This window comes from Lycorma delicatula, chromosome 8, assembly GCF_047948215.1.
Source record: "Lycorma delicatula isolate Av1 chromosome 8, ASM4794821v1, whole genome shotgun sequence".
NCBI classification, from domain to species: domain Eukaryota; kingdom Metazoa; phylum Arthropoda; class Insecta; order Hemiptera; family Fulgoridae; genus Lycorma; species Lycorma delicatula.
In genome coordinates, this window is record NC_134462.1 from 108,827,852 (window position 1) to 108,851,071 (window position 23,220).

At 33.4% G+C, this 23,220-nt stretch overlaps 1 long non-coding RNA gene across 1 annotated transcript in view; it reads left to right on the top strand.

Annotated features, from left to right (window-relative positions):
• LOC142328637 (uncharacterized) overlaps positions 1-23,220 on the top strand; it is a 249,514-nt gene that overhangs the window by 206,691 nt on the left and 19,603 nt on the right. The window lies entirely within an intron of this gene.

Here is a 23,220-nt window from a genome sequence, read left to right on the forward strand (position 1 = left end):
AAATAAACATAGGTTCGGAAACGCTTCGTTAGCGAGTGTCCACTGACAAAAGATTCTGCCCTGATTTCTGCGTTTCGGTTAAATTAAGCCAGATTGTAATTCCTGGGCCCAAAATTAAGGGCTAAATGTACTGATTTTTATGTGAAACCGATCTGAAAAATTGAAAATAAAAACTTCCAGAACAATATTTTTACCCATTTAACAAAGTTATTTTATGCCAAAAATAGAATAGTGTGTTTTACGATCTCAATTTTTAGTTTTTATACCAAATTTCTAAAAAGCTACTAAAAATACAGTACTAGGACCAATTTGTTTTCTCAGATTTTCTGATCAGATTTCATGTAAAACCACTACATTTACCCCTTAATTTTGGCCCAGGAATTACAGTATGGCTTAATTTTATCGAAGGCGCAGGAATCAGGGCGATATGCACTTTCTTCTTTATTTTCACCAGTAGAATATGTCCTGATAGTGTATTACATTCTTCGTGAATTATTCTGTATATTCAAATACGTGTCTTCTTTTAGAGATTTTACCGTCTACGTGTTCCTCTTAAACCAAATTAATAAAATATAGTAAGGCAACTTATAATAAGTCCCATAAGTCTATATAATAAGTCTTATTATAAGTCCCATCAATCTTCTTCCTCTGTTTACAATATTCAGCAACAAATGTTTCTTCTCATTTTAGGACCTGCTCATTTCAAATTTTATCGACAAAGCGAATTTTCAACATTACCTTGTAACACCGCATATTTTATAGGCCTCTGTTATTGTTTACAGTTCTGTTTTCCCTATTGCTTGCTTACCTATGACTTCACAACATAGCAGTACTTTAGAGAATTTTTTGGGTGAGGCTGCAAATTTGCAAATATTACTATTTTCTAATTATTAACAAATGCGACTAAGAAAAATATTCTAGAAATACTGAGGGTGACCTTGATCTACAGTTTCATCCCCTTGACCTTTTAAATTGAAAATTTAATGCAACAGTGCTTCATACATAGAAGTAATCTGACCAAGTTTGGTCAAAATCGGCCCAGTAGTTCTGGAGATATAAGGTGATTTAGAGGATCGAACACACACTCACATTACGGACATAACGAACATATATAGAAACATTAACATCCGGAAAATTTCCATCCGGTTTTTTGGGTTCCTTAGCTGTCAAAACTTCTTATGCTCAAATTGGGTCGATTACAATACTTTTCCTTTTAGAGCTATAGCGCTTTCTAGATTGGAAAGTAAAGATTATGTATGAGCATTAGAAAATCTATAATTATCCTGTTTCGACTGTTTACGGGTGGTGAACACCCGTAACACCCTTTGTTTTTTCATTCATTGTTTCATTCATTTATTTGCAGAGTCAAAGTTTGGTATCTATTAAACTTCGGTCCGGGAAAGACATGGGATTACCCATCAGATTACAAACGGGTAAAAGGCGAAACCAAACGTGTGCTTTTGTACAATGTTGTAGTTAATTTCCGTGCTGAATTCCAAGCTTCGTAGCTTTAAAAAAATAAATTTCCTGAACTTGAAAGTAAATTTTACTCGGGAGTGTTATGGCAGTACGTTAGCTTAGGCTGACATATATCAACTTCGGAAAAATTTATTCACTCCTTTTTTAGGATGAGTGAATTTCATCCGTAAAATTACATTACTTAGCATTCTGGGATACGGTAACCGGTTTAAATCAGAAGAACCTTTATTTTAGTCATGTCTATAATCAAAATAATTTTCAATTAAATATCGTACAGACGCCCTTCAGAATAATAGTGCTTAATTTCGCAGTCTCCTGGCTTTTGAGGAAACAGGAGGTTTAATGTGAGCAAGTCAGAAGGTTACTGTTTTACATATCGAACTAAGAAAAAATTATTTTGATTACGAATCCGTAGGAATTTTAAATTAAAAAGGGGTGCTTAGTCGCTTAGTCTGGAAAAGTTGGAGATTTGGTACCTGGTATTGTATTACCCTAAGGCAAAAATCTAAGAAGGAATTATTTTCATTAACCGCTAAAAAAAAAGGAAAGAAATCAATTTTTTAATACTAACCCATCTCAAGCTTTGTATAATTTCAGGAACCATATCAGTATGACCTAAGGTACAAGGCTTATCGAGTAATTTCCTGTAAATCATATTCAATTTAAAACCAGTTACTGTGTTGAACAGAGTGAAGCTCTGTGTTGCAGAACTAAATTCACTGCGTTTCGGTGAGCTTGAATTTTACTTGTGCGAGAGTATATTCGACTCGTTGAGGAAGTGTACCCGTCATAGGATATTGACTATTGTTGAGAACGGCTATTCTGTTTACAGTAGCCACTGATGTCTCGAATCGAGCCATCTATAACCGCTCAGTTATTACACCTTACATACATGAAAAATGCCTAAACTGTTTTATTATCTTTTTAATATAAACCATTTTTACAGTATTCCGAAACGGGTTAGTGAAAATGAATTGATAATCTATCTAAACCGAATCGATTTTCTTATTTTCCAAAATTTGAAATAAGTATTTTGAAAAAGATTTCTGAAATCCGTCCATCTGAAGTTCATTGTCTGAAAAATACTAAAATTTGAAACGACAAAGTTCTCTGTCAGATTTCGGTTTAAGCCGTGTGTTAGAATATTTAAATTTTTAACTTTTTACTTATTAAATTGTCGCTGAGATACAGTTGTTAATCTGCAAATTTCTGATAACCAGGAATAAAAAAAAAAGTGTTATATTCTTCGTTAAAACCCGTCTGTTACATTAATAATGGTTCTTGTCGCTTCAGCTTACTCTACATTGCGATCCGGTTTTACACAAACATGTATTTATCGTTAAAAAAGAAACTTTTAATTTCACGGGACATTTGGATATCTCCTTGTATGTATTTCAAATTTTTCGCTTATAAAATTAATTCGGGTATTTCTGTCCTGTATTGAAGACTCAAAAATAAAATTAAAAAATATTATGAATGAAAATGAAAAATTTGGCGATAAATTATGGATATTTCATTTTGATTTAAAACTGCTGATAAAGAAAAGAACAGTGATAAATTTGGGTTTAAATTTTATACGAAGAAAAATGTATATATTTTTATTATAAATTTGGGTTTAGCGAGATTTACACAGCAATATCTTGTTCTCTTTTTCAGATCAAAATGTACTATTTTAATAAAAAATAATTTATTTTTGCTTATCTTCATTTTATTAGTGTGGGTGCGCACACGCGTGTGTTGGCGCGCGCGCACATACACACCGATGAAGCAGGTAGCTAGCTGATGGTACAGAGTCGCAGCAGTACGGCAAAGTATAGCAGCACCCATTGCCGTATAGCACAACACAGCTTCAGTCTGTGCCTGGTTGATCAATAAGTGCGCAAACGGCACACCGCTGCTAAACGTATACCGAACGAACCACGCCATACCCACGGCCCTTCGGTTGGGTGTGACCTCTAACTTGTTGCGTGGAAAAGGAATTTGTGTACTCGTACATCAGCCGTCACAATCCGTCACAATTAATTTGGGGCTATACTTTTAAACCCTCGACTTCAACCCGACACCAAACCGTAGTAGGGTCAGGAATATCCTATTTATTTCTTTTCTGTCTTCCCTGGGGAACAACTTCCGACTTCCTTCGTTCCTTTCTTTTGGCTCTGAACTCTGCCCGTCCTTCGGTAGTCTACTTTCCAATCTTTTCTTTGATTCTTTGCAATATTTCTTGTATAAAGTTTCTTTTTAACCTTATACAATCCTAACCCTATACGGTTATTATTATTATTATTATTATTATTGTCGTTATAAAAACAGATTTTGGTGTAAATATTTTATAATTACATTATGTTTACTTTCATATCTATTTAGGTTACCTCTAATTATAATTATTTCTCTATATTTCATTTCTTTTTCGTATTTTTGAAAATTATTTTTGGCTTTGTCCCTATGAAGAACCACTATTTTTGTTAAAAACAAATTAATAATATAAACAACATTCACACACATACATGCGCTCGCATATTACTCTACTTTGTGTATTAATATTACTTTGCCTTAATAAAGTAATACACAAATTAATAATTTTTGTATTTTAATACTTGTGTATTAATCTACTACGTTTTGATTTCTTCGTTTTTTTACGCGATTAATTGAGTATCAGTATCCTGATTATATAGTTTTCTTCATCCCCAAATTAATATAATTAATATAAGTAATTGTGTTAAGTATTATTTCATTTCTAAATACGAGTAAAATCTGTTTATGGAACATTTCTAAAGATTATAGCAAAATTGTTATAATAAAAATTTTAGATTTTTACTTTAATTCTACATTGTGATACTAGGTTAAGTCAAATGTAAACCGGATTTTTATTTTTAACATTATAGATTTTCTGCGTAGTCTCTGAGTTTCTACACATTTTCCCGATCGTAATAGGAGCTTATGGATCCCTTCATAAAAACTTTAAAAACGTATCATTAGTTAATTGCGTACGAATTCATCTAGTATCGGCATGGATGTGCTTCTACTTCCTCCTTGAATGGCCCAAATAAAAATAAATTGCAGAGGGATAAATTTGGATTGCAATGGGGACGTTCTAACGTTTCAAAGTAAATTTCGTTCAGTTTATCCCGAATGTTTACGGTTGTATGAGACCTGGGCGTTGTCGCAAAAAGAGAATTACGTATTTGATCGGCAGATGACGCCATTTTTTCTTGTAGGCGGCTTTCATTTTGTCCAAGAGCTGACCGCAGTACGCAGCTTTCACAGCAAGACGTTCGTACAGAACATCGAGGGGCAATACGGTTTTCCAGTCTCAAACGACGTTGTGAGGACTTTTTCAGCTCTCGGTCACAATTTTGTTCTCTTGTCCTACACTAATTCATACTCGCCGACTTCGATCCGGAAGTGTAGTGATGGACTCACGTCTCAATACATGTGAATATGCGTGCGAAAGATTATTTACCTCTCGAAATTACTCAGAAGCCTTTGGAAAATTTCCTGCATGGCCTGTGTCTGATTTTGGATCCAAAGGTTGGAAACCCATCTAGCACAGACTTTGAGGAACCCAAGGTGTTTTGTGATGGTGGGGTTTAAAATTAAATAGGCACTTTCACGGCTGATACCCACTTTCGAAGCGATTTCATCAACCGTAAGATGCAGATCATTTCAATGAGATCACGGCCGATCGAACGTTGTTCATCATCACACTTGTTTTTGAAAGCCTGTTGTGACACTCATTTTCTACAGGTTTACTTGGTACGTGTCAACATTATATCTCCAAACTGCATATGTAGTATATTCAGAATTTCGGATCGTTTGACATCTCCAATCGTGAGAAACTTATTGCGCAACCGACGATGAAACTTCGTACTCTTACATGACTGTACTGACCAGAGAAGCGCGAATGCCAATGCAGCTAGAGCGTCTATCCTCTCCCCACATCTCCGTTGACAATACCCCTCTGCGCCAGCTCGCTCATGTTCGTAAGCAAGCTCTGTAGACACACGTCCGGTTTATATTTGAATGACTCCCGTATAAAACACATAAAAACGTTAAGTATCACAATTCTATACCGTTAAACGACAGGAATATTCGCTTGATGGATTTATATTGTTTTAGATTTTTATAACATTACTTAAATCCCACCTACTTTCTTCTTTCTGTATTCATTCAATTTTATTAGCATAGTCTACGTGAATTATTATATATATTACTGTAGTGTTATATATATATATATATATATATATATATATATATATATATATATATATATATATATATATATATATATATATATATATATATATATATATAAATATATGAGGTTGTAAATAAAGTAATGAGACTGGATCAGAAAAACTTTTTATTTACAATCCAATTATAAATGGACTCTTATCACCTTCGAAATAGTTCCCTTGGGAAGCCATGCACGCTTCAAACGGTTTACCCACTCATCATAGCAGTGTTGGAACTCAGAAACCGGAATATCCTTCTGATGGTCAACTCATTTTTTTAATGTTTTCTACTATTCCAAAATGGTGTCCTTTGAGATGTTTTTTTTTTTTTTTTAAATCGGGAACAGGAAAAATTCGCAGGGACTCAAATCAGGTGAATTGGTAGTTGAGGAACTACAGGAATGTTTTATTTTGCCAAAAACTCATTAATGAGATTGCAGTGTGACAAGGTGCGTTGTCATGATGCAGCATCCAGTTGTCTTTGATGGTTGGTCTCATGCGGGCAACTCTTTTCCGCGGTCTTTCAAGAATTTCTCGGTAAACGTATTGATTTACAGTCTCTACTGTAGGCAAAACTCCTTATGGATAATGCCATTACTATCGAAGTACCAAATTAGCATGGTTTTGATTTTTGATATGCTCATTTTTGATTTTTTGGGACTTTGTGAGTTTGAAGTGTGCCACTCCTTGTCCTGGCGTTTTGTTTCTGGGTCGTACTCAAATATCCAAGATTCATCACCAGTAACAACATTTTTTAGAAAATCATGATACCTTTCATTCGCCCTAGAAAATCGCGGCACACATCCACCCTGTTGTTTTTCTGTTCAACAGTGAGGTTTTTTGGACCAATCTTGCACAAAATTTATTCATGTCCAATTCGTTTGTCAAAATTTGATGGAATGTGGTACAGTTCAAATTCAGTTGTTTTGCATTCATTTTGGCAGTTAATCGACGGTCGTATTTTATATCAAGTCTCCGATTCACTCAACATTGTCGTCACTTTTTGATGCTAACGGTGTTCCAGAACGCGGATTGTCCGCAACTGATTTCCGGCCATCTGAAATGATATAAACTTGAGCTCGTGACAAAGCTTCATCTCCATACACCCTTTTCGATTTTGAAAAAGTTTCAGTAGCATTCCCACCGAGTTTAACACAAAATTTGATTGCACAACCAACGTTGCCAATAATTACTATCGCTCATTTTTGTAACGCACAACAAAAACTCGTTTCACGAAAAGCTTGTTTACATCTCACGTGGCAACAATAGACATAAATATTAATACCTAATATAAATTAGCTGTTCATACAACCATATGTTTATTAGTAGATTTACAGTGTTGCCACTTTGGCTGCCAAAAAAACCTAGTCTAATTACTTTATTTACAGACCTCGTATGTTTATATCTTTATATATATATATTTCTTGTGTGCGTGTGTATGTCACTGAACTCCTCCTAAACGGCTGGACCGATTTTGATGAAATTTTTTGTGTGTGTTCAAGGTGATTCGAGAATGACTTAGATTCAGAATTTGGTCCACTGGAAAAAGGTTTTTTTAATTATTTTTTTATTTATAAGTAGTTGTTGATTTTGGAATGTTTTGCATTGGATCCGGCAGATTGCGCTACCATCGCAGTATCGAATATTCTATTTTAATTTTAGTTTGTCCCCACAGTTGGTGCTGCGATCAAATTGAGAAAAATATTTCGTAATTTTGTGTTATTATTGTGTTACAAAAAATCGCGAGAAAACAGTTTTTTAATAAATAAGAGGCTAATAAATCAGATGGAAATGTAAACAAAGGAAAACCAATCAGATCAATGCAAGATGGCCGCTGTCAAACACAACGACCAATCACATAGAGCCCGTATGGCCGTTGCCAATGTAAACAAAATCACAACTGATTAAGTAATAAGTAGGCGGCACTGCGATCGTGTTTAGAATTGTGCGCGTATTGAGAAATATTATATTATGTTATTATTTATTGAAATAACGTTTTAAAGTGTAATTAAAAAATATACATTAATACAGTAATATACAGTATTAATTGTAATGATTTTGCAGTCACAACACTTTTCGTTAAAAAATTATTTTCCACGGAATACTGTGATTAGAGAGTGGTGTGAATTAAATCCGATAGGTAGTGCTGTTGTTTTGCCATTTAGATTTATTTACATTCTGACTTTTATAAAGTGAAAGATTAAATTTTGTTATATTGCCAACATTCAGTTTTTTAAGGTTTTATGAAACTTTCAATTGTTGTCATTTAATCTGTATGTATACTGAGATCTAGCAATAGCGAAGCATTGCCGAGTCTGCTAGAATTGCGCGCTTATTAAGAATATTATATTATATTATTATTTATTGAAATAACGTTTTAAAGTTTAATTAAAAAATGTACATCGTGCAAATTTGTAAGGTGCTGTATTGAAGTGAGTATTTTACATGATTTTTCATGAATTTTAATGATGTATACACGTGCATTCAATAACAATCAACTTAACCTACAAATTTAAATTGTCAGTTCTCATTTGATTCTATGCAACTTATAAAGTATCTTATAAAGGCTCTTTGAAAATAAAAATTTAAGTTTGTAAAATAAATTATAACATTTATAAAATTAAAATATAAGTTACTTATAATATAGTTTAAAGTATATTTAAAAAATTGAATTTATAATGTTTTAGCTGATTAATTTTATAAAAAGTTTTCTAAAATTAGTTTTATTTACAATTATCTAAAATTTGGTAAAATAGATGTTAAAATAAAGAATGAGAAAAATGATAAAAATTTCTACTAAAATTGTAACTACGTTGCTTTATTACAGTGCTTTAATTTTTTTTATTAATTGATTAATTAAGCTGTTACATGGTTATGAAACATCAAAATTATTAAATTAAAAAAAATATGTAGGAGGTACTTTTTTAGAACGATGTTAAGTGAAAATTAGTAGTAATGTGGATGAAAATTTATTAATTACACTAATTATTAATTTTACGACGTTTCGATTTTTTAATTCAATTTTCATCGGACATCTCAATATTTAGTGAAAATAAATATTAACCATACTACACATAATTAATCAATAAACCCATTACAATAATACAACAATCACAAACTGATAATATCATACTAATAGTCATTTTAATGAAATTTAGAACACATTCCTGTTAATTTTAACTTAATTAAGTCACTTACATTTATGTGTGTGCATTTATTACAGAATAATGCAGCGTCAGGACAACGTCTGTCGGGTCCGCTAGTATATATATATATAAGGAATCCCAATACAATGAATTGTATTTTTATACTCCTCATACCTTAAAACGTAAAGAAAATTCGCTTTCACTATCACTCCCCCAATACGTCCAAAGATAATAGCGAACTTTTCTCCGAAAAGTCTATAAAAATAAGAGTCCAAGTGAAAATCACAAAAAATATGAGGCATATATTTTTAAAGATAGTAAGTAGTATTCTGTTTACTTTTTCTCTATTGTTCTGTATGAAAACGGAAGATAATGAAAAATTAAATATGTTGAATATTAAAAAAGTAATTTTTAGTCAATTTTTTAAAAATAAATGAACATTTTAAGTGAAATCTACATTAAACAGAACTTTTTGTTATTAATAAACCGTATTGTTTATGACCTTGACATTCACTAAATCTGGGTCCAGACCTAGAGTCTAGGTGTTTGATCCGTTCTGTTGTTATGAAATCATTCTTTGCAGTCTATATCTACTTATTTTTAAGAGCGATTTTAAATATGTTATTTACGCCGACATGCATCAACTCGAAAATATTGTTATCATCTCCCCGTAACTCAGTTAATCGACGTTATTTATTTTGAAAATGGTTTTATTTCTTTCATAAAAATTTCTTCTTTTGGACGCAAACAGATTTTGTCGTTTTCGTATTGAACAGCAACGTGTAATCAATATTCGTTTAATACAATTGGTTTCTATTATTTCGCCACCCGTAATGTTCTTTTAGCTTGAATACCGCTTACATTAACTTTAGTCAAGGTCTTTCTGTTAATAAAATTATACACAATGGTAATTTAGTGTCTTCGAAGTAACGTACAATATAAATCTTTCTTTTTGGCTAATCGTCTATTTTATTATTAATTAATTTTTTATCACTTTACACCAGTTTTATCTGTGCAGTTTTTCTCTGTGTCATCCTTACTTCATCGTACGGTTTATGAGATGATCGAACCAAATTTGTTTTATACAATACGATAATTTACCTCATTATTAGGCATAAAATCAACATTTCAGCCCGATGAGCGAATAAGACACGAGTTAAAATTACGTTAATCCTTAAACCGTAACCGTCGCATGATTAAGAAGGTCTTTAGTTATTGATAGTTTAATTAAACGGCATATGTAAATATAAAGGATCTCCTTTCGCGAACGGATGCTATGTACAGGCGGTTCTTTATCTCAGTAATCGGTAGGTCTCATCTGTACTGCAGCCGCACTGTACCGTAATTCAGACGAGTGAATTCAGTCGTGGATTCATCTTTTGAAGACAAATTGCTTCTCCTCACTGTTGCTGAAATCAACTAAACTTAATTATAATTAATATTAATTATTGTTGTGACATATATACAGTCATTCACAGGAACCGGATGTTTTTAAAATAATCATAAAAAATTGATATTTACTTTAAACAAGTTTTATTGGTACTGAAACACTTGTTAAATCAAAGCATTTGTTACTTACTCGTGAACGAAAAATTATGTCCGGCAAGCGATGTCTATTTTGGGCAATACATTGTTGTAGCCTTTCACGGTAACTGGCTTCGATTCTTTGCAGCATGTCTACATCAATCTGGGTGACGTGACGACGAATTGCGATCTTTAGGTCCTCCAATATACGCGGTTTATTGCCGTACACACGCGATTTCAGAAACCCCCACAGAAAAAAATCACAACTGCTCAAGTCGGGGGGCCCAAGGGGCCAAGGAATTTCACCGAATCTGGAAACGATCCGTCCCGGAAACAAGTTACGGAGAACAGCCATCGTTGCCCTCGCTGTGTGCGCTGTAGCTCCATCCTGCTGGAATAACACATTTTGAAAATCGATTCCCCGGTTTCGTAACTCAGGGATGAATAACGTATTCAACATTGCAATGTAACGATCAGCTGTTACAGTTACGGCAGCGTCATTTTCTTAAAAAAAATATGGTCCAATAACACCTACCTTTCTTATTGCACACCAGACCTTTGGGCTATGAAGTGGTCTCTCGAAGCTGATGTGGGTTTCTTTCTGCCCGATACCGGCAATTCTGTTTGTTGACGAAGCCATTCAGATGAAAATGGACTTCCTTACTCATGTACAACAACAAATTTTCATTTTCTTCAAAAACGGTAAGCGTTTGTCGACAAAATTGTAATCGCTGCGTGAAATCTTGCTCCTTTAACTGCTGCACGGCGGCTATCTTGTAAGGATGAAAATGCAGGTCTGTATGCAGAATTCGTCTTACCGTACTTGTGCTCATTTGAAGCGCTGCTGAATGCCTCTGAATAGAGCGACGTGGGGTTCTGACGACGGCTTCCCTTACTTGTACGATGTTCTCCGGAGTGCTAGCAGTTCGTCGGGGACCCGGTGGTTTTTTCTTCAATATTGAACCGCTTGTTCGAAGCATGTTTACCCGTATCAATATTGTGTTACGAGAAGGGACACTTTCATTACGATGGATGTTAAACTGACGGCGGAAATCTCGCTGAACAGCAGTCACCACCAGTCGCTGAACGTCAGACACCACGTGCCCCTCCCACCACGAACGCCCGAGTACAACCCAGTTCAAAAACATCCGGTTACCGTGAATGACCCTGTACAAGCGATTTATCTTTTTAAGTGGTTCTGACAAATCATATAATCTAGCTTACACTTTTCTCTGTTTTTATTTGTAGGTGATAATTGTACAACATGGCATTTTGCTTGACTATTATCAATTAATTTCTCTGTAAAAACGAATAGAACCGATTCGAATACATGACGTAATGTTAAATGCTCTTCGCGAGTTTGACAGAGTTTACGGTGTACGGTGCTAGATTATGTATGTGCTTCATATCCGGTACAATACGGTAGAGCGGTACCGCAAACCTTACCGCGTCCGTTAGAGCCTTAATGTTGTTCTATATTTATGAACAGCTATTATTTTGTCCAAACTTAATAACAAAATGAGACTTTCATGTTTTTTATTTTTTTTTTAGTTGTCATAAATATTTATGCTATTCATATTTTACTAGTAATACACAAGCCAGTTTGTCACCTAACTTCGTAAATTTTAAATCATCATTCATGTAATTCCTGCACCTTTATCTTTATTTTCCCATTTTCTTTGAAAAGAAAAAAGATTAAGTGATATTCGAGTTTAGCAGTTACTTATTAAAAACTGAAAAATATTATATAGGAAATAAAATTACAGCAGAGGACCCTATAAGAAAGTCGTTAAAATAATGAATAGCTTTTATACCGAAAACAGATTTGCTAGTAATATTTCTTCCCTTTAATTGCTCTCAGTAGTCTGACTTTTCTGACCGTAGACAAGGTCAAACACAGACTGATTGAAAAGAATTTTTTTTTTGCTCGATTTAATTTTATTAAATTTACCGAATAAAAATATATTAACAGTTTAGAATTATTTAGTATTAACATCATACTGTATCAATTTGTAATTATAATCTGTATTCCTACAATTACTTACTACATGATTGTCTTTGCTCCATAGGTACATTTGTGTATAGGTCGCGTCACTCTTCGAAAAAATCTGATGTGGACCACATGACTTCCTTGTTCGCTTATTAAATTATGTGTAAACATTTTTTGCTGCACTTTATTTAAGCTTATTTCATTTAAAAGTGAGATACGACCCTCCAGTTCTTTAATAAATTGGACAGTTACACAATTGCTGAAATATTCGTTTTTATTAACATCAAATATTTATATTATTATTAATTCAACAATCTTATATCCAATATTAGGATAGAGTAAAAGTTCCTTTATTACTCGTATTACTAGATCAGTATTAATCGTATCTTCGTGAGTTGATGTACAAAAATTTCAGATTTCTGGTGTGTCGTATAAATAAAATCAATAATAATTAAACTATTCCGTTTAGTGAACTCCTGTATACTGGTTAAAAATGTTAATTTCGACCTAACGGTGTAAAATATTCAGTTTTTATTATTGGATTATTTAGTGAATAATCAATAATGAAAAAGAAACAATCATACAGGAAAAACAAAGATAACATGAACAAATATATCTCAAAAAAAAAAATCGACAAGAAGATGAATATGAAGAAGAAGCAAATGTTAAGCAGAAGTAAAGAATAAAAAAATGAAGAGAAGATGATAAATATAAAGAGGAAGAAAACGTTAAGACCAAAGAAAGAATAAAAAGTTTAAGAGGATGATGAATATACAGAGAGAAAATTTGAAAACTAGAGAACGTATACACAAATTAACATCAGCAGTGTGTCAAACCGCAGAGCGATTAAATGATTGGCAACAAACAAATAAACCAAATGATGATCAACTGCGACTTAAGGAGAATATTTTCCGACAACGTCAGAGGAGTAATGAACTAAAAGATAAGATTTTTTTGTAATCGGGCATGTATGTCACAATATATATGTTGTTCTTGCGAGAGTCTATTTTTCAGTCAGTCTGTAGTTAACTTTAATGCAGATAAAATTAAACAGAATTTCCAAAATAATTAAATAAAATTAAACAGAAGTTAAACTAGAAAATCCCCCAAAAATATGATTCTAAATTATAATATTCAATTAATATTAAATAATCAGATATTTCACCAAATCTATTACATATACACATATGTAATAATACCTATTAAATTACATACACACATTTTTAAAAGTACATAAAATTTTATTTCACTAATAAGTCTTGATTTTTTTTATTGTTATTATTGAATAATTATTTATTCTAAAGATTTTTTACAATCACTGGTTAATAATTATTAACAAATAATATAGTTAAATTAAAAAACAAAATTAAAAAAAAAGTTAAAAAGGAAAAAGGAGTGAAGTATGATTCGAACCGATGTGCCTTCCCTTGTAAAATCCAAATATTTCACGAATTAAAATTGTATTTGACTATAACTCTGGAACCAATGAAAATAAGGACCACTTACGATAAATCGTTGAAAAGCTCTCAATAAGAGCTTATTACTGCAGATAAAAGTGCCCAAAAAAGTTGGGCTTTTTTGGACAGTTTTGGTTCAGTCGATTGCAATCAAAAGGGAGATGAACAACTAGATGTTACAACAGTCCTAAATCCAAAATTTCAACATCCTAGCGGTAATCGTTTTTGTGTTACGTAAAGAGATATACACGTACGTAAAGACGTCACGCCGAAAGTAGTCAAAATGGATTCAGGGGTGGTGAAAATTGATATTTCCATTGAAATCTGAAAACCGAAATTTTTCGCGATCACAATACTTCCTTTACTTCACACAAGGAAGTAAAAACTAATTTTAATTTTACTTTTACATTTACGCCTGAAAATTTATAAAATTTACATACTTTGCGTGGTAGAATTCTCTTTTTTATTAAAAATAAACCGGAATAAGTTTCCTTTGAGGTTTGAAAAAGAAAACAACTTCATCGTCGTTTTACAGATTTTTTTCGCTTTGTTTTGAATGCGTTGTGACCTTCGATACTTTTTTTTTGTTGTGCCTTATTTCTTTTTCTTATTTTTTTTTTTCAATGTATATTCGTATTACCGGTTGAGTTGAAAATAGGACACTTGGTTTCGGTTGATACCGCGCTGCGCCTCTCATGGGATTTGCATCCGAGCGTCTCTAAGGTCTCGGATATCGAGTCGACCCGGTTGAGCCTTCCTTTAGCAAAGGTGGCTGACTGTAGAACGCGGTGCGGCGTGGTCAACTCATTTCTTATTCAGTAACAGTGATGAACTCTAGAATGGATTCGGTACCTTCGGGTACGCTAAACTATTTTCTCCTTCTCAGTTGTTCGCCTTCCTTGTTCCTCTTATGTCACGGTCTCGATGACACACCTCGCTATTGCTATCCTACTCCAGTCCCTTCGTTTTTCTGTCTTTCTCATTTTCTTTCACGATGCAATGTTCTGTCTTCCTTAAAGGAACTTTTGATTTATAAATTTAAAATTTCATATTATTCCACGTATTATTAATGCATTATTCCGTAACCGGAGTACAAGTTCTCAGTAATGTGGAAATAATTTTTAAAACTCTTGTTTGATATTTCGTCTCTATATTTGTAGCTAAAACATGAGACGGTGAAGTAGTAAATATGATGCGATCGAAGTGAATAGAGTCAAACCGATTCATTTTGTACTTTTTATAAAAATATGGAATTTTTATCGAAGAACTTTGTTGTTTCAGGATTAAAATAACAAACTATGGAAAAATATAACAAGATATTTGAAACCGATTGCAAAAACAAATCTCTTTATGAAGAAATGAGATTTCTTTTTGTGAAAAATAAATTTAAGAGTAAGGAAAAAAATTAATCATTACAAATGTATGTATGGAAGAAATATATGCAAGACAGAGAACAAAGCTTTTTAAATGTGGTGTTTTAAACGAAGATAGATTGAAAATTAGGATGGTTGATAAATTTAGAAATAAAGAGATTCTAAGACGAAATATTGATAAAAAATACTTTTGTGTAGGTTATACCTAAAGTGCCTGCAGTTAGTTAATTTACAATCGGAGAGAATTTAGTAAAAAAAACATTATTAGAAGACAGAATTAAGAATTTTTTCATATTGTTCTATTTTTATGTCCTTACTGCAGATTTTTTTTCTCATTTTTTTTTTGTCCGGGATTAGAACGGAATTTCTACGATTGGATGACTTTTCCCTGGTTTCTATTTGCTAAAAGCAATGAGCATTAAGATTTTTATAGTTTGTAAAACATGCATCTCTTAATCGGGTTTCGAATCGGAAAACTTCTAGATGAAAGACGATCACTAATACTTCACCATGGTGATCGGTGAAGGTTTATAATACATAAAACAAACAATTAAACGCGTAGAATGTGGAAATGTAAATATATTGAAATTAAAAGATTGACATAGATTAGTAAGGATTGCAGTATTTCATACAAGTGACTGATTACTATAATATACATGTTGGGTAAAGTTAAAAAATAAAAAAACACACAGCTAGTATTTGCCAAAAGAAATTGGACTTTAATTATGTAAAACAACTGAACTTATGTTAAAACATAACCTTAAATTGAATGAAATTATGAACTAAACATAACTTAATTTCACATAAGAAATATCAACTGAAATCAGCATATCAGTAATAATATTATTAAAATGAGATTTACAATTATATACTTAGAAAAACAAAACATCAATAAACATAATATAACTGGAGAACTATTGCATTACTGACAAATGCTGTAATATTGAAAAATTAGCAATGAACAAATGTCATAACCTTAGAAAAATAAATTAAAGTAAATCTTGATTGGCATTGGCCTTTCCTGATTTATGAACCACAAACTTAACGTTAAATAATGTAAAAATGTAATTTTAGTTTGACGTAGAAAAATACACAATAATATTACAGTACAAAAGAATTAATTACAATATAATCACACTGAACTTAATTGAGCACATGAAATGGGTTGCAGCTGAATTGACAGCCTTCTGTAAGTGACCTGTCGTGACTGTACTAAAGTGAAATTGAAACTTGAACGGCATAGGTAGGATGAACGGAATGTTCCACAAATTTGAATGATGACATAAAGGTTTAACGTAATGAGTAAAGAAAAACTGAACTTGCCTGTAGCAACCAAATATTTGCCAGAGATGACCTCGTAACAGCAAGTACGGAAGAATACCTCTGTAGTCCTGGGCGTAGTCCGCACGGTGAATCAGGAATACAGCGGCGTGATGTGGTTTAGTGGTAGAGTGAGGCGCAGAATGTCAAATGTGTTGTGATGAGTTTGAAATTCTGCTTGAGCGTGAATGTTAACACAGATTTTGCAGGAGAGTATTGCCCGAGGCGACTGCAGTGGTGAGATGTTGGAGGTACTCTGCCGAAAAGATGGCGAAAAAAGGCGGGGGTAACCAGATCCAGGTAATGGACAGGAGAGTGTGTGTGTGTGTGTGTATAAGGGGACGAAAAGATAACGGGTGTTTGAAAAGGGTATTCAGAAATAACTCGATAGAATAATAGGCGCGGTCGCTGAGGATGACGGTGGGAGGTTCGAATACAATAACAATAATAGAGACAGGTGGACTTTACGGACCCAGCAATACGAAACCAAGTGGAATTCAAACATTCCTTGTAACAAAGCAACGGGACCTACCCTAGCTGTGAATTCGTAGAAATAACGGAAAAACTTTATGCCAGAATGGCGTAAACATACTGGGGGGCGAGCGAGCAGAATCATGAAGAGAAGACCAGAGGAGGAATCTTGTTTCCAGGAGGAGTGATGAAACCAGAAGAGAGTTTGATACGGATGACACGGAAGATACCATCCTCACCAGGAAATGTTTCCGAGATGACACCAATGGGTTTTTCGGGAAGTCCAAGGATTGGAGATCCGATAAGGAAGTGTCCAGGGGAAAGCGTGCAGGATTCTTCAGCAGGGTCCGATGAAAGAGAAGTTAGAGGTCGGCTATTCATAATTGCCTCAATACGGGCGAAAATTGTGCAAAATTCTTCAAAGGTGAAGGGGGCGTCACCGAAGGTTCGATGTAGTAACGTTTTGGCTGACTTGACAGCGGCTTCCCACAGACCACCGAAGTTGGGAGCATAAGGTGGATTAAAATGCCAAGTGACGCCTTGGGACGACAGATAGGTTGAGATTTGATCTTGGGAATTGGCAAGGAGATTCGAAACTTCCCTTAAATGCCTCGAAGCGCCGACGAAATTTGTACCATTGTCCGAGTACACTGTATGAGGTCGGCCTAAAGCGTTGGAAGGATGCGAGGAAGGCTTGAGTGGATAGATCAGAAACAAATTCCAAATGCACAGCTTTGGTGGACAAACATATAAAGATAGACAAATATCCCTTTTGGATTTTGCCGTTTCGTAAATTAGAAGATTTATAAAGGAAGGGTCCGGCAAAGTCAGTGCCTACAGCAGAGAAGGCCCGTTGAGGAATGACACGATCAGCAGGAAGATCAGCCATGATTGGTGGGGTTGAGAAGGGTCTGAAGCGTTGACAAGTCAAACAGTTTTTAATGGCTTGACGAATTACAGTGTGTGCAGATATGACCCAAAAACGTTGCGCGACGAGTGCTTGGGTGTGTCGAGGACCACAGTGCATGCCATCGAGATGATGTTTTCTGATGAGAAGTTTGGATAAATTGGAAGTTTTGGGCAGTAACAGCTGATGTTTTGAATCATAGGCCAGTGACGACTGTTGACGTCCACCAACGCGAATTAAGTGGTTGTTGTCATATCTAGAAATCAAAATGTCATAAGCGACTTGATAATTTTCCGCAGAAATTGGCAGAGATTCAATTAATATGAGTGCATTACCAGATAAATGTGTCCTTAGAATTTGCAGTTTTTGTTCAGAAGATAGCTGTGAATTTTCATGGACGGAACCTTTGAACAGATTGTGAAAATTTATCCAGTCGTGGAAATTTCCAGAAAAAATGGGAATTTTGAATTTCGGAGTCTCTAATAAGGAATGAAAGACTGGTTTGATATTCTGTTTTAAATCGGGAGTTTCTGATTCTACACGTTTAATGGGACAAAACAATGAATCCCATTCGGTGCTGATTAAATTTATATCACAAATTTCTGACTGGTTTTTTATTTCTGAGTTATTGACAAGAATTTCATCGAGGATGCCATAAAACTGTTGATCGAGGGCTTTGATATCATCAAATTGTTTACTAGATACGGAAATTCCGTGAGAGTTGACGATTCTCCTGAGTTTGTTAACACGAAGCTGCGCTTTGGCTAACAGCGCAGCGTTAGCTGAAATGACGGTGGCCTGAGCACGAGTCATGTTGTGCATTAAGTTTACAATAAATATTTAAATAGTAAGATTAGATACAATATGAAATACCACTCTTAAAAATAGCAACTTAATTATACAACAATAATATAAAATCAGAAAGAATTTTTTATCAGAGAATTAATAGATACGATAATCGTTATATTAAATTATCACAAGCAATAATTAATTATATAATTACTGTAATTAGTAGTTGTTTACAACTTTCATGACATCATTACTTTCAGTAACATGCTTAAAAACAATACAATATAAGATATTCTAAATTTGAAAGAACAATTTAAAGTATTTATATAATAGAAAAAGTTTAGATCAAAAATGTTTGAAAGAGATTTTATGACGAAAATTTACTTTAAGGAATGTAGTATGAACTGTAAATCCGGAATTATATCCGGCAGCCGGAGGACCAAATACAACTAGCTATGTTGGGTAAAGTTAAAAAATAAAAAAACACACAGCTAGTATTTGCCAAAAGAAATTGGACTTTAATTATGTAAAACAACTGAACTTATGTTAAAACATAACCTTAAATTGAATGAAATTATGAACTAAACATAACTTAATTTCACATAAGAAATATCAACTGAAATCAGCATATCAGTAATAATATTATTAAAATGAGATTTACAATTATATACTTAGAAAAACAAAACATCAATAAACATAATATAACTGGAGAACTATTGCATTACTGACAAATGCTGTAATATTGAAAAATTAGCAATGAACAAATGTCATAACCTTAGAAAAATAAATTAAAGTAAATCTTGATTGGCATTGGCCTTTCCTGATTTATGAACCACAAACTTAACGTTAAATAATGTAAAAATGTAATTTTAGTTTGACGTAGAAAAATACACAATAATATTACAGTACAAAAGAATTAATTACAATATAATCACACTGAACTTAATTGAGCACATGAAATGGGTTGCAGCTGAATTGACAGCCTTCTGTAAGTGACCTGTCGTGACTGTACTAAAGTGAAATTGAAACTTGAACGGCATAGGTAGGATGAACGGAATGTTCCACAAATTTGAATGATGACATAAAGGTTTAACGTAATGAGTAAAGAAAAACTGAACTTGCCTGTAGCAACCAAATATTTGCCAGAGATGACCTCGTAACAGCAAGTACGGAAGAATACCTCTGTAGTCCTGGGCGTAGTCCGCACGGTGAATCAGGAATACAGCGGCGTGATGTGGTTTAGTGGTAGAGTGAGGCGCAGAATGTCAAATGTGTTGTGATGAGTTTGAAATTCTGCTTGAGCGTGAATGTTAACACAGATTTTGCAGGAGAGTATTGCCCGAGGCGACTGCAGTGGTGAGATGTTGGAGGTACTCTGCCGAAAAGATGGCGAAAAAAGGCGGGGGTAACCAGATCCAGGTAATGGACAGGAGAGTGTGTGTGTGTGTGTGTATAAGGGGACGAAAAGATAACGGGTGTTTGAAAAGGGTATTCAGAAATAACTCGATAGAATAATAGGCGCGGTCGCTGAGGATGACGGTGGGAGGTTCGAATACAATAACAATAATAGAGACAGGTGGACTTTACGGACCCAGCAATACGAAACCAAGTGGAATTCAAACATTCCTTGTAACAAAGCAACGGGACCTACCCTAGCTGTGAATTCGTAGAAATAACGGAAAAACTTTATGCCAGAATGGCGTAAACAATACATATATATATATATATATATATATATATATATATATATATATATGGGATAAAAATCGGGTGTAGCAGACTTACGCATGTTTTCCTTCATCTCTTTTACGAAATATTTTGTTATCGGAGAAATATTTATTTATTATGACTTTATGTAAGGATCATTTCAGTTTTTACGATTTGTGTTTTTTTTTTTTTTTGTAAAATGGATATAGGTTTTACTATTGTAAGATTAAAATAAAAGATGGATTTATATAAATGAAATCATAATTACTCATTCTTACTTCGGTTGTAAATTCTGATTTATATATATAGATTGAAAATATTTCATTAGAATTTTGTAAAATCTTTTTTTTGAAGATTTAAAAAAGTTACATTCTATTTGGTTCCCTACCGTTTGATTATTTTTTGCTAGATTACTTCGATAAAATATTCTAATAAATCATCAAATACTGTTACCGACTTAGATAGTTTGAACCCTGAGTAAAAATATTTTTAGAAATTTTTTCCCTAAAGATTTTCAGGAAATTCTATATTTCATTTTTTCTTTTTTTTTAGTCCTCATTTATACAATCGGTATACTTTTCTTCGAGAAAGAAACAGTGTTTCCTGTTAGTATGCTAAAATATAACGATTTAAAATTAATTCTTCCAACAATATTATTTTATTAATCGGTTCAACTGTTCTCTTATGATGAAGATTAATAAACTTTAAAAGAAATTCAATTAAATTTTCAATTTCGCGAAATTCTTTTAAATTCGCAAAATTTCAATTAATATTCTTGTTTTATAGTATTTTACCATCCAGTTTCGCGAGGAGGAAGGTAGTGTAGCATAACGGCATATTGCACTTTGTAATTTTCTAACGGTTTACGAAAGACGTATCAGAAACTTTTTCTCATCACGCAAATAAAGCTGATTATTTTAGGATTTAAAAAAGTGATGCTGCGTACCTCCTTTAAATACTTTTCGAAATTTTATATTTGATAATTTCCATTCGATAACGTAGATTGGAATAAAATGTTCAGAATTAAAAAAAATTAGGGTTCACATACAGAGGCAGAAGAACAACTACTGACATTTACAGGAACCAAACAGCAACAGCAATAATAGAACATAAGAAAGAAGCGGAAATAAAAAAGGGAGCCTGACAAGGATGTTCCTTATACTCTTTAATCTTTACATAGAACTAACAGTTAATCATGTTAAAGAACAATTGAGATCCGGGGTAACAATACAAGGTGAAAAGATAAAGATGCTACGATTTGCTGATGATATACTAATTTTAGCTAAGAGTAAAAACGATTTAGAACAATGAACGTCATGGATGAAGTCTTACGCAAGAACTACCGCTTGAAAATAAACAAGAACAAAACGACAGTAATGAAATGTAGTAGAAATAATGTAGATGGACCACCGAATATAAAAATAGGAAGAGAAAGGATTACGGAGGTATAAGAATGTGTTAATGGGAAATAGAATACTAAAGATGGACGAAGCAGCAGCGATATAAAATGCCGAATAGCACAGGCGAAATAAGCCATCAGTTAGAAATTTAATTTGTTTACATGTTTTACATCAAAAATTAATTTAAACGTTAGGAAAACATTTTTGAGAGTATATGTTTGGGGCGTAGTAATATGGAAGTGAAACTTGGACGATCGGAATACCTGAGAAGAAAAGATTAGAATATTTTGAAATGTGATGCTACGGAAGAATGTTGAAAATCAGATGGGTGGATAAAGTGACAAATTAAGAGGTGTAAATCGATGAAGAAAGAAGCATTTGGAAAAATATAGTTAAAAGAAGAGACAGGCTTATAGGCCACATTTTAAGGCATCCTCGAATAGTCGCTTTAATATTGGAGGGACAAGTAGAAGGGAAAAATTGTGCAGGCAGGTAACGTTTGGAATATGTAAAACAAATTGTTAGGGATGTTGGATGTAGGAGATATACCGAAATGAAACGACTGGCACTAGGTAGGGAATTTTGGAGAGCTGCATCAAACCAGTCAATTGACTGAAAAAAAAAAAAAAAAACAGCTTTAGTTGTTAATCATTAATAATTTTACTATTTCAACAAATTTTTGCGACTTTCATTCTATATATATTAATGTGAGATAAAAATTAAATCGAACATTAAACAGCAAGTGGATGAGCGATGAAGTAATCTACCGATTCAGACAGGTGTATTTTCAAAATTTCGACCTCCACTGAAGATCCCCTCGATGTTTCAATCGAAATTTCCCGAAAGGCATACCCCCTAATCTTTAATGAAGAACCCGAATCAGGTCTCAAAACCCGGAGGGCGAATAGTCTGGATTCACCCGAACGAAATTATTCGGCATTTATTCACCTAGATTTTATCAACTTCTTTATTCTATTCTCTTTATCAAAAAGTTTTAGGATGATGGACGCTACTTTTGCCGATCTCAAAAATCAGAATTGTTTGCAATTCCTCATTTATGGTATCAGGGTTCTTGAAATTAGAATATTTAAAAGAAAATGTAAATATTACATAAGGTGTTGTTATAGTGTATTAAGAGAAGAATAATTGTACGGAAGCATTTGAAGAATTTTAAATTAAAAGGGTAACATATTTTATAAGGCACTGAAAAACAAAAATCTTAACGTAAAAACTTCAGGCTACAACAGCCCTAACCCAAATGGTGGTCATTTAATGTTTTTCCAAGCTACCTTTTTTAAAATGGTCTAAATACTTAATAAACTGTTCAATATAAAAAAAAGTCTTTCATCGGAGGTAGAATATATTAGGAACTCTGTGGTTGAGCTGTACGTGGAAGGGCTAAAGGCTTTGACATCACTTCTGAGA